This window comes from Heteronotia binoei, chromosome 7 (assembly GCF_032191835.1).
Source record: "Heteronotia binoei isolate CCM8104 ecotype False Entrance Well chromosome 7, APGP_CSIRO_Hbin_v1, whole genome shotgun sequence".
NCBI classification, from domain to species: domain Eukaryota; kingdom Metazoa; phylum Chordata; class Lepidosauria; order Squamata; family Gekkonidae; genus Heteronotia; species Heteronotia binoei.
Window position 1 is genome coordinate 14,503,023 of NC_083229.1, and position 12,226 is coordinate 14,515,248.

The 12,226-nt window shown below is 41.3% G+C and overlaps 1 non-coding gene across 1 annotated transcript; it reads left to right on the plus strand.

The window, feature by feature from the left end:
- Nucleotides 1-8,663: 8,663 nt before the first annotated feature.
- On the plus strand, nucleotides 8,664-8,738 carry TRNAP-AGG (transfer RNA proline (anticodon AGG)). The gene has a single exon. It is a non-coding gene; the product is annotated as a tRNA-Pro (tRNA).
- Nucleotides 8,739-12,226: the final 3,488 nt, after the last annotated feature.

The following is a 12,226-nucleotide window of genomic DNA, read 5'->3' on the forward strand; positions in this document are numbered from 1 at the left end:
ATGAGATGATACATTATTTTCATCAAGACATAATACTTTTTCCAGAAGTGACATGTTATGGGGTACAAAGGACTTAGGCCTTATAACTAAGAAAACAGAGATCTTACTGAAGATAGGTACAGATCATAACCCAATATTATGGATTACAAAATTATCTAAAAAAGTGAGAAGATGGAGATTAAATGAAGATTTACTACAAAATAAAGAATTAGTGACATCTCTAGAAAATGAAACTAAAGCTTTCTTCCAAATAAATGATAAAGATGATATAGAATTTCAGATGGTATGGGATGCTTATAAAGCCGTAATGAGAGGAATATTGATTACATTAAACAATAAGATTACATTACATTAAACAATAAGAAAAAAGGGCAAAAGAAAAACAAAATGAAAAACAAAATTTCAAAATTTCAAAATGAAATAAAGAAAAAAGAAGGGGAATTGAGGAAAAGGCCAGGGAAAAAGAAAATTATAAGGGAGATTACAATACTACAAGCACAAATGAGACATTTGTTAAATAAGGAATTGGAATGGAATTTGAAAAAAATTACAACAGAAGTCCTTTGAGGGAGCGAATAAACCTGGAAAGTATTTGGCCTGGCAACTGAAGAAAAAGAGAGGAAGTAAAATTATTAATAAAATTGTGGTTGATGGAAGAAAGATAGTAGATCAAGAAGGAATAAAGAGAGAATTTTTCAAGTACTATGCTAAATTATTTAAAGGTGTTAAAGTTAAGAAGGAAAGGATGGAAGCGTATTTTCAAAAGATTAAATAGCACCCTTAACTGAATATATGAAAAAAAAAATTAAATGATCCAATCGAAAAAAATAGAAATTGAAGCAGCGATTAATGCAATGAAAATTGGAAAAACACCTGGGCCAGATGGATATACGGCAAATTTTTTACAAATTTTTAAAGAAGAATTAGTACTGAAACTTCAAAAATTGATGAATATGATAAGAATAAAAGGGAAAATACCAAATACATGGAAGGAAGCTGTAATTTCTTTAATTCCTAAGGAAGATAGAGATGTCACGAATGTAAAGAACTATAGACCAATTTCATTACTAAATAATGACTATAAGATATATACAAGAATTTTGGCAGAACAACTTAAACAATATTTGATAAATTTCATAAAGGAAGACCAAGCGGGATTTCTCCCTAAAAGGCAAATAAGAGACAATATTAGAACTGTTGTAAATATTGTAGAATATTATGAAAAAAATCCAGAGAAGGAAGTTGCATTATTCTTTGCGGATGCAGAGAAAGCTTTTGACAATTTGAACTGGGACTTTATGTTTGCAGTAATGGAGAAAATAGAGTTGGGGGGAAACTTTATAAGAATGATAAAGGCAATATATACTGAACAACGTGCAAGGTTATGTACAAATGCAGATCTTACAGATGAAATGATAATCAGCAAAGGTACAAGATAAGGTTGTCTGCTTTCACCTTTGTTGTTTATAATGACTCTTGAAATTTTATTGATGCAAATAGAAGATGATAAAGAAATAGAAGGGTTGAGAGTTAAAGGATTTATTTACAAATATAGAGCATTTGCAGATGATATAATGTTTATAAATGAAAATCCTACACAAGTAACACCTTTGTTGTTAGCTAAAATACAAGAATATGGAGAACTGGTGGGATTTTATGTTAATAAATAAAAATCAAATTTTTTAATGTAAAAATATGCAAGTAAATAAACAAAAAAAGTTGCAGAGACTAACAGGATGTGAAGTTACCGCTAAAGTAAAATATTTGGGTGTGGAAATAACAATGAAGAATATCGACCTGTTCAAAAATAACTATGAAAAGCTATGGCGTAAAATGGATGAAGATATGATAAAATGGAATAAGCTTAACTTGTCATTGTTTGGAAGAATAGCTGCAATTTGTTTTAAACTATTACGATTGTGAAAGACAGTAAACGATTTAACAAATGGCAAAGGAAGATTTTGGAATTATGGGCTGAGAAGAAACCAATGATTAAAATTAAAGTTTTAATAGATGCTAAAGAAAGAGGAGGATTCCAGTTACCAGATTTAAGATTATATCATGAAGTAGTTTGTTTAGTGTGGATAAAAGATTGGGTGACGCTGTTGAATAAAAAACTTTTAGTGTTGGAAGGTCATGGAAATAAATTTGGCTGGCACGCTTATGTATTATGGGAAGAAAAAGATGGATAGTTTTTTCTCTCACCATTATATAAGAAATAATTTGTTGAATACCTGGATGAAATATAAGAAATATGGTGATGAAAGAAAACCATTATGGATAGTACCAGCAGAAGTGATGAAAATAACAGCTGAGACAGGTGAGGAAAAATGGCTGTCATACAAAGTGGCAAAATAGAATTGAAAACTGCTGTGGAGTTGAATAACAAATACGATTGGTTTCAAATGCAACAAATAAAGCGTTTGGTGGAAAATGATATTAAAACTGAAGGAATAAGACGAGAGCAAACAGAAATGGAAAAAGTTCTGCTTGGAGATAATGAAAAATTAATTTCAAAAACTTATAAGTTACTTTTAAAATGGTCTACAGAAGATGAAGTAGTGAAATCTCAAATGGTTAAATGGGCAATAAATGTAAATAAAGAAATACAGATGGATACATGGGAATATTTATGGAAGAACTCCATAGCTTTCAACATGTCAGAGTATTAAAGAGAACTGTTTTAAAATGATGTATAGATGGTATATGACTCCTAAAAAAATGGCAAAGATGAATAACAAGATGCCAGACAGATGTTGGAAATGCAAAAAACATGAAGGTTCTTTCTATCATCTGTGGTGGACTTGTGAAAGAGCGAAAAAGTATTGGCAGATGATCCAACAAAAAATTTCTAAGATCTTGGGATATGAATTCAAGAAAGCTGCAGATACTTTTCTGTTGGGATTGCAAATGGAAAAATTTCCAAAAGAGAATAGAGCTATAATTTAGTACTTGCTTTCAGCTGCTAAGACACTATATGCGCAGTTATGGAAGCAAGAAAAAATACCAGAAAAATGGGATTGGATTGTAAAAGTTATGACATGGAGTGAGATGGTCAAATTAGCAAGAACTTTAAGAGGCTATGATTTAGAAGATTTTAAAAGGGAGTGGAAAAAATTTAGAAGCTATGTAGAAGACGAGTGGAAAGCAAAAGGACTTTGGACAATTTTTGATAATGATTAAACTTTAGAAGAAAAGAATATTGATTTTAGTTCTTAGTAATTCAGGGTACCTTTTAATGTTAGTATTTTGAGTAAATAATACTGGCGGGGGTCAAGTAATGGGGGAGGGGTTATTAGAAAGAAGCATATGGGATAGATGAAAAGAAGTTATTAACTAAAATTGTTACCATATGTTATCAATAAAATTGTTTAAAACAAGGCTCTTTAGGCTACCAGAACATGTGATCTTAATAAGACCATCATCTAATGCCAGCAAGAACCGATCATGCTAGCATTCTGAACAAGATTCAAAGTTCTTCTTTTGTAGGAGAAAACAGACAAAAGCTCAGGGTCCACAAGAAAGTCCACCCAATCCATCCTTAAGTTTAATTCACTTTTGCCCACCTTTCAGAGTACATCTCACATTTCTTCTGGGAAGAAAAAGAAAACATACCCTCTATGCACATTTCATGGGAGAGGGGGACGGAACAGTCCATTAACTGAGATGAAGAAGAAGATGAAGATATTGGATTTATATCCCACCCTCCACTCCGAATCTCAGAGTCTCAGAGCAGCTTAAAATCTCCTTTCCCTTCCTCCCCCACAACAAACACCCTGTGAGGTGGGTGGGGCTGAGAGGACTCTCAAAGCAGCTGCCCTTTCAAGGACAACCTCTGCCAGAGCTATGGCTAACCCAAGACCATTCTAGCAGGTGCAATGGAGGAGTGGGGAATCAAACCCGGTTCTCCCAGATAAGAGTCCACACACTTAACCACTACACCAAACTGACTCTCAATAAGGTGGCTTAGCGATCAGCAGGTCATAGAACAAGTTTACAGTGGAGGGGTAAGGAGGATCAAGCCAACAAAGGCTCAAAGTTTAGAAGCCGTTAAAATCTCTTAACATCAGTAATATCCAATTGCCCATCCCCAGTGCTGGTTCTAGGGGGCGTGGCACCCCATGCAGGCCCCCTGCCTGCCCCCCCCACTGCTGCTCCCCCACCCTCGCTCCCTCTGTAGCACTGCAATGCAGCACTGTTGTCCCCCCATCAGAGCACGCCGCTCTGCGGCTGGGCCCTACCAGCTTCAACGCGGGCGGCGCGGCATCTAATCTTTTGAAGCTCGCGCAGGAGAAGGCTTCTCCCCCCTCATCATGATGATGATGAAGACAATGATGATGATTAAGATGATGATTCTGGATTTATATAGAAAGACAAGGTGAAAGGGCTGAGCCAAGAATGACCCAACCTGAAATTCAGATGTACCAAGAGTAAAAAGAGTAAAGAAAGGCTTACTTTTCAAATGGTATCTTAGAAATTCTGCCAAGCATTCTAAGGACACCTGGACCAATTTTTCATGAGGCTTGTTCTGAGTGGAGAGTTCTTTTGCTCTCGGGGCTTCTCTCCATTTTCGCGCAAGTTGCCCCAGAGCTGCAAGTTGGCGCGGCACTCTTCCGCAGCAAGCAGGATCCTCTTCCAAGTGGTTTCTGCTTGCCATGAGAGAACAGCACACCAACTCGCAGCTCCAGGGCAACTTTTGCAAAAATGAAGAGAAGCACCGGGATCAAAAGAGCTCTCCACTCAGAACAAGCCCTAGTACGAAATCAGTCCTGGTCTTTTTAGCTACTGTGTGACACAGAGTGTTGGACTGGATGGGCCATTGACTTAACCCAACATGGCTTCTCTTATGTTCTAATGTTCACATGATGCTGCCTTATTCTGAATCAAACTGTTTGTCCATCAAGGTCAGTATTGTCTACTCAGATTGACAGTGGCTCCCCCAGGTTTCAGGCAGAGCTCTCTCCCATCACCTATTGCCTGGTCCTGCTAAGTGGGGAGACTGGGGATTGAACCTGGGACTTTCGGCATGCCAAGCAGATGTTCTGCCACTGAGCCATGATGCCTCCCCAAATTGACTGATGGACAATTAACAAGTTAAGATGCTAATAATTTAAGGGGGGAAGTTAAAATCAGTCACACTGCCTCATGCAAAATACAGAACAAGAGACAAAATACGCAGAGACATAACCGAAATACATGTAATGCTGTTTATCGGGGTCAGCCAATAAAATGACACAAAACATTGTCAAGTTTTCAAGCTCACATTAGGTTAGATCATGTTTTTTTTTTTAGAGTGAAAAAACCCAGCTCTTGTAGGTCAACAGTACAAGAAGCACCGCTCTGCTTACACAAGGTTATTACAGCCTAATTTGGCTTCAACTTGATATACTTTGTGAACCATCGCAAATTTATCCGAACCGTTAACCTACAGAGCACCAAATTCATCCACCCGCTGTCAGCTTCTTGAAAGGGTCTTTTGAGTGACATTTGGACCTTGCTGGATTGTAATTTATTTTTTTTTCTTAAATGAGATGACCTTCCATTGTTTGCCCGCCCTTCCCAGAATGCAAGTTCTATAATCTAACACCGACAGCAATTAGACGGTGAGGCTGTCAACATCTAACATCAAAGGCTGACAGGACAGGGTCTGGAGATCTTGGAAAATCTGCTTTTTTCCTCATTAATTTTTTTCTTAAGAGAAGGGGGGGTATGATTGCGGACCAGCTGGTCAGCAGAACTGGACTCTGCAGCTGATGGCCCACCCTTGTGTTGCAGGTAATGACCAGCAGATGACCAGCTTAACGCTCAATTCTTGTCAGAGGCGTGAACCTTGAACCACCAAGAAAGATGTGGTATAGATGCTGTAATTAGTGTTCCCTCTAAGCTGAGTTAGTGTGAACTAGCTCACCGTTTTTTTTAGCTCACAGCTTTTTTAGTTTTGAGAGCCAATTTGATGTTGTGGCTAAGTGCGTGGACTCTTCTCTGGAATAACTGTGTTTGATTCCCCACTCCTCCGCTTGCAGCTGCTAGAATGGCCTTGGGTTAGCCATAGCTCTCGCAGAGTTGTCCTTGAAAGGGCAGTTTCTGGGAGAGCTCTCTCAGCCCCACCCACCTCACAGGGTGTCTGTTGTGGGGGAAGAAGATAAAGGCGATTGTAAGCTGCTCTGAGACTCTGATTCAGAGAGAAGGCAGGATATAAATCTATGTCTTCTTCTTCGTCTTCTTTTTCTGCTTTTACTTCTTCTTCTTGCCGGTAGCTCACAAAATAGAATTTTTGCTCACAAGACTCTCCAGTTTAGAGGGAGTATTGGTTGTAATTGGGGCTTTTTTGTAGCAGGGACTTCTTTGCATATTAGACTACATCCTGCCCCCCCCCTGATGTAGCCATTCCCCCAAGAGCTTACAATAGGCCCTGTAAGAACAGCCCTATAAGCTCTTGGAGGATTGGTTACATCAGGGGGGTGTGGACTAATATGCTAAGGAGTTCCTGCTACAAAAAAAAGAGCCCTGATTGTAATCAACAGATCTAGAAATAAATTGGCATGAGCTAAAGGCAAGATACAAACTGAGAAGCATGACCCATCTAACATTACTTCTTGCAGGAAACTAAAAACAGATGTGATGTCATGATGTTGGGGGGGGGTGATGCTCTGTGAACTGTTAAAAACTTCATGGTTTCACCATAGAAGTCTGGTATCCCCTAAAGCACCATTCCCAATGTCATGACATCACTTCCTTTTTTCCACCAGAAGTGCTGTCACACACTGCTGTGACAGCTGGGCAGCTTTCTCCATCTCCCCAAATCCTCCCAAGATGTAAGGTCCACTGGCATTCCGATGTGAAAATGAGACTGAGGCATATTCAAGATTGCCTTATACCTTGCCTTTCTCCCCAGCAGGAACCCAAAGCAGGCAATCGAGCCCAGAAGCAAGTATTGGGGGGAGGGGAGGGGGGTTAATAAGAAAGAAAGAGCACAATAAAATTGAGAGGTTCTGGAGCTCTGCTCCTGTGAGCTCCTGCCCAAAAACGAGGCCTTCTTGATGCGATTTTAGTTTTGAAACATGGTTGTATGATCTCTTAAGTTGCGTCCTGCCCTAAGCCCCATTCAGCAGGGCAAGTGGGATATAAACTGAATAAATAAATAAGTAATATTTTCAGGATCAGGGCATACAAATTGCAACCGTTTATAAGCAGGGACGAGATACCCGAATAAGAAATCGGACTAACTGTTCCAAACTGTTCGGACTAACTGTTCCAAAGCAGTTTGAGCTCTGTTAATCTCTAATCCTTCAGAACCACGTGAGTTGTGGCATGTCAAACAACTAATATATATATATATATATATATATATATATATATATATATATATATATATATATATATATATATATATATATATATATAATTTACAAAAAAAGATTTTTAGAACTTCTGAATCCTGAGCCAAATAGCTGCAATAACACAACATGTTCCCTCATTAATGTTTTTTCCCCCCTCATTGCTGAAGCCAATTTAATTTTCACTTTGCCTTTAATGCCAATGAAAATGTAATTTGGATTTTCTCTTTATTATTATTCTTTAAAAAAAAAAAAAAAGGGTGGGGGAACTCATCTTCGTCTCTCCTCTAATGGCACTATGATGGAAACAATTTCAGTCGTTTAGAGGCAAATGCTAAGGTTAACCTTTCGGTTGCGCCTCCCCCCAAAATTATTATTTGGCCATTACCGATAGCGAAATGTTAATATAACTGCCAGGAATTGTTAAAAGAACAAGGCACTTGGTGTCTTTTTTTTTTTTTTACTACAACTGCAACTGAAATGCATTGACCTAATTTTCTGAAGATTAATTCAGGTGGACTGAAAAAGGCCGGTAGACATAAATTATGTGTTATGTATTAGGTGCAGACATTTATTTCATTAATACCCTGCCTTTTTCCCCAGCAGGAACCCAAAGCAGCTAACATCATTTTTCCTTCCATTTTATCCTTCCAACGACCCTGTAGAGCAGGTTAGGCTGAGGGTGTGAGCAGCAGCAGATCACCTGGCAAGCTCCCATGGCAGAGTAGGGATTCGAACCTGGGGCTCTCAGCCTCTAGTTGGACACTATACTGATGTCCTTTTAGAGAATTAGCACCCCCTCCTTCTTCCCAATGCCAATCTGTGATCTTTCAAAGTTAGCTATAGATAGCTCAGTTCCAAATTAAGGACAGCATTCGTGAGGATGAAGGAAAACTTAAAGAAGAAAGAGGAAGTAACAATTATAAATGAGTTAATTAGTAGGTTTTATTAAACAATCTGTATCATTAAACTATTTACTCAGCTTTTAAGCGTGGTTTGCAATGAAAGCAGTATTTTGGGCATCTCTACCCTTGCTTCCCGTGGCGCAGAGTGGTAAAGCTGCAGTACTGCAGTCCAAGCTCTCTGCTCATGACTTGAGTTCAATCCTGACGGAAGCTGGGTTCAGGCAGCTGGCTCAAGGTTGACTCAGCCTTCCATCCTTCTGAGGTCGGTGAGATGAGTACCCAGCTTGCTGGGGGGGAAATGTAGATGACTGGCGAAGGCAATGGCAAACCATCGCTAAAAAAAAAATCTGCCAAGAAAACATCATGATGTGTTGTCACTAACGTTCCCTCTAAGCTGCGGAGTCTCGTGAGCAAAAATCGGGGAGGGATGGTGGCTCAGTGGTAGAGCATCTGCTTAGGAAGCAGAAGGTCCCAGGTTCAATCCCTGGCATCTCCAAAAAAGGGTCCAGGCAAATAGGTGTGAAAAACCTCAGCTTGAGACCCTGGAGAGCCGCTCCCAGTCTGAGAAGACAATACTGACTTTGATGGACCAAAGGTCTGATTCAGTATAAGGCAGCTTCATATGTTCATAATTCTACTTTATGAGCTACTGGTATTAAAAATGTGAGTTACGGCAGAAATTACTTTGCTTTGTGCCATCCTTCTTGAGCAAAGGCAAAACTGTGTGAGCCAGAGGCTAAAAAACTGTGAGCTAGCTCACACTAACTCAGCTTCGAGGGACCACTGGACATCACCCCATGGGTTGGTAATGACTCAGCGCTTGTACACCTTTACTTTTTACCTTTACTCTGGCTCCAAACTTGCCCAACATTCTTACCTATACATTAACTGTGATAACAGGTGGCAAGTATCCCTAATTGCCCCCTAACATGACACTCGACCCATGGACACGCACATGATGGTTCCTTATACTGTTATCAGACTCTCGATCTGTCAAAGTCAGTACTGTCTACTCAGACTGGCAGCAGCTCTCCATAGGATTGCCAAGTCCAATTCAAGAAATATCTGGGGAGTTTGGGGGTGGAGCCAGGAGACAATGGGGGCGGAGCCAGGAGCAAGAGTATGACAAGCATAATTGAAATCCAAGGGAGTTCTGGCCATCACATTTAAAGGGACAGCACACCTTTTTAAATGTCTTCCTTCCATAGGAAATAATGGATAGCGGCACCTTCTTTTGGGGCTCATATAATTGGACCCCCTGGTCCAATCATTTTGAAACTTTGGGGGTACTTTGGGGAGAGGCACTAGATACTATACGGAAAATTTGGGGTTTCTACCTCAAAAAACAGCTCCCCCAGAGGTCCCAAAACCTCCAGATCAATTCCCATTATACCCTATGAGAATCGATCTTCACATAGGGAATAATGAAGTTAGGCTTCCCAAACCTCCCGCTCTGGCGGGAGACTTCTGGGTTCGCAGCCTCATCTCCCGCTCTTCAAAACTCTGGAAGCGGGGGTGGGGGGGAGGGGGGGAGAACATGCCTTTAGGCTTCATGTTGTAGAGCTCCTGAGCCGTTTGCAAAATGTCTGCCCCTTTAAGGCTGGGCAGGAAGCAGGAAGCAGAAAGGGCTTCTGAGAACGGCCCCTCCCGTTCTTTTGATTTCGTTTTCACAGGAAGTAGAGTTGTCTGGAGGAAGATCTGGTAAGTGTGTGTGAGAGGGAGGGGGCAGGGGATTCCCTAGTTTGGAGGCCCTCCCTCCCTTTAGAAAGCGTGGGGGGAGGGAAATGTCTACTGGGTACTCTATTATTCCCTATGGAGAACGATTTCCATAGGGAATAATAGGAAATTGATCTGTGGGTATTGGGGGCTCTGGGGGGGCTATTTTTTGAGGTAGACGCACCAAATTTTTAGTATAGCATCTAGTGCCTCTCCCCAAAATACCCCCCAAGTTTCAAAATGATTGGACCAAATTCTATGAGCCCCAAAATATGGTGCCCCTATCCTTAATTATTTCCTATGGAAGAAAGGCATTTTAAAAGGTGTGCTGTCTCTTTAAATGTGATGGCAAGAACTCGCTTGGAGTTCAATTATGCTTGTCACATCCTTGTTCTTGGCTCCACCCCCAATGTCTCCTGGCTCCACCCCCAAAGTCTCCTGGCTCCACCCCCAAAGTCCCCAGATTTTTCCTTAATTGGATTTGGCAACCCTAAATGAAGTGCTCAGCAGAGTTTCCCTCCCCCCCCACCCCGTTTCTGGTGACTCTAGATTGGCCTCTCTACTCATGAGTTGCTGACAACTTCTTCACAGCAACACAGACACACCATCCCAAGAGGAAGCCTTTCAATCGGAGACTGAAGCCTCCGGAGGTGCAAAGGCACATGGTCCTCTGTGGGCGGGGCTTCCCCCCACTGGCCAGCTGACTGGGGGCGGGAAGGAGTCTGGGAAAGCGGAAGAACCCCCACTGGGACCTGGGGATTGGCAAGCCTAGCTCTCCAAGATCTCAGGCAGAAGTGTTACCCATCATCTGCCTCCAGATCTTATTAAATGGTGAAGCTGGTGATTGAATCTGGGACGTTCTACTTGCCAAGCAGAGACTCTATCACTGAGTCATGCCCCCTCCCTTAAGGGTTCAGTAGACACTGCTAAGAGCCAAGGGTGTTCATTCTCCAATCCACTACTCAGGCTAATGATGGGCTGTCTCTGGAAGATTGTCAGATGCCTCTCACTAATTACCCCTGTCTACTTCCTTAGTGACTTTCAGTATTCCTACCTCCTGAGCAGTTGGGTTAGAATAGATTAACGGAAGTAGTTCTTCACCCAAAGGGTAATAAACACATAGAATTCACTGCCACAGGAGGTGGTGGTGGTCACAAGCATAGCCATCTTCAAGAGAGGATTGGATAAACATATGGAGCAGAGGTCCATCAGTGGCTATTAGCCACAGTGTATTGTTGGAACTCTTTGTCTGGGGCAAGTGATGCTCTGTATTCTTGGTGATTGAGCGGGGGCAACAGTGTGAGGACTTCTAGTGTCCTGGCCCCACTGATGGACCTCCTGATGGCACCTGGGGTTTTTTGGCCACTGTGTGACACAGAGTGCTGGACTGGATGGGCCATTGGCCTGATCCAACATGGCTTCTCTTATGTTCTTATGTTCTAGTTATGGCCTAACCAATCACAAGATTAGGTTTGCTAGGCAGCATCTGGCAACTGAAAGGAAGGTTATGTGTATGGGGGGAGCCTCCCAGGAACGGGGAAAAACAGAAAAATAAGGCAACAGCTACTTAGTAGACATTTAGACCACAGAGATCCTGGCAATTCCTAGAGCTGCTTAGAAGTGGCAAAGGTAGCTCTAGCCAGGGGTGGAATTCTAGCAAGAGCTTCTTTGCATATTAGGCCACACACCCCTGATGTAGGAAATCTTCTAAGAGCTTACAAAAAAGAGCCTGTAAGCTCTTGGAGGATTGGCTATATCAGGGGTGTGTGGCCTAATATGCAAGGGAGCTCCTGCTAGAATTCCACCCCTGGCTGTAGCAATCGCCAGAAATTCTATGGTTCTCTTACCATAAAGTAGAACGGATTTTGAGTCCAGAGGCACCTTTAAGTCCAAGAAAAGTTGTGTCCTCACAGGCTTCTTCAGATACCTTCAAGCTCATACCTTGACTCCTATTTTCGCCTGTTGATAGAGGACTATCAGCAGCATTGGCAACACTTACCTGGAGTTTGTCTGCCATTAGCAGGTCGCTGGTAAGCCTAAGAGAAGATCATGATGATGAAGCAGTAAGTTGGGAAACTGTCAGCGTAAAGTTATACAGATGGAAACTGCAGATAGGAACAGAGGCCTTGAACATATGAACATATGAAGCTGCCTTATACTGAATCAGACCTTTGGTCCATCAAAGTCAGTATTGTCTTCTCAGACTGGCAGCGGCTCTCCGGGGTCTCCAGCTGAGGTTTTTCATGCCTAATTGCCTGGACCCTTTTT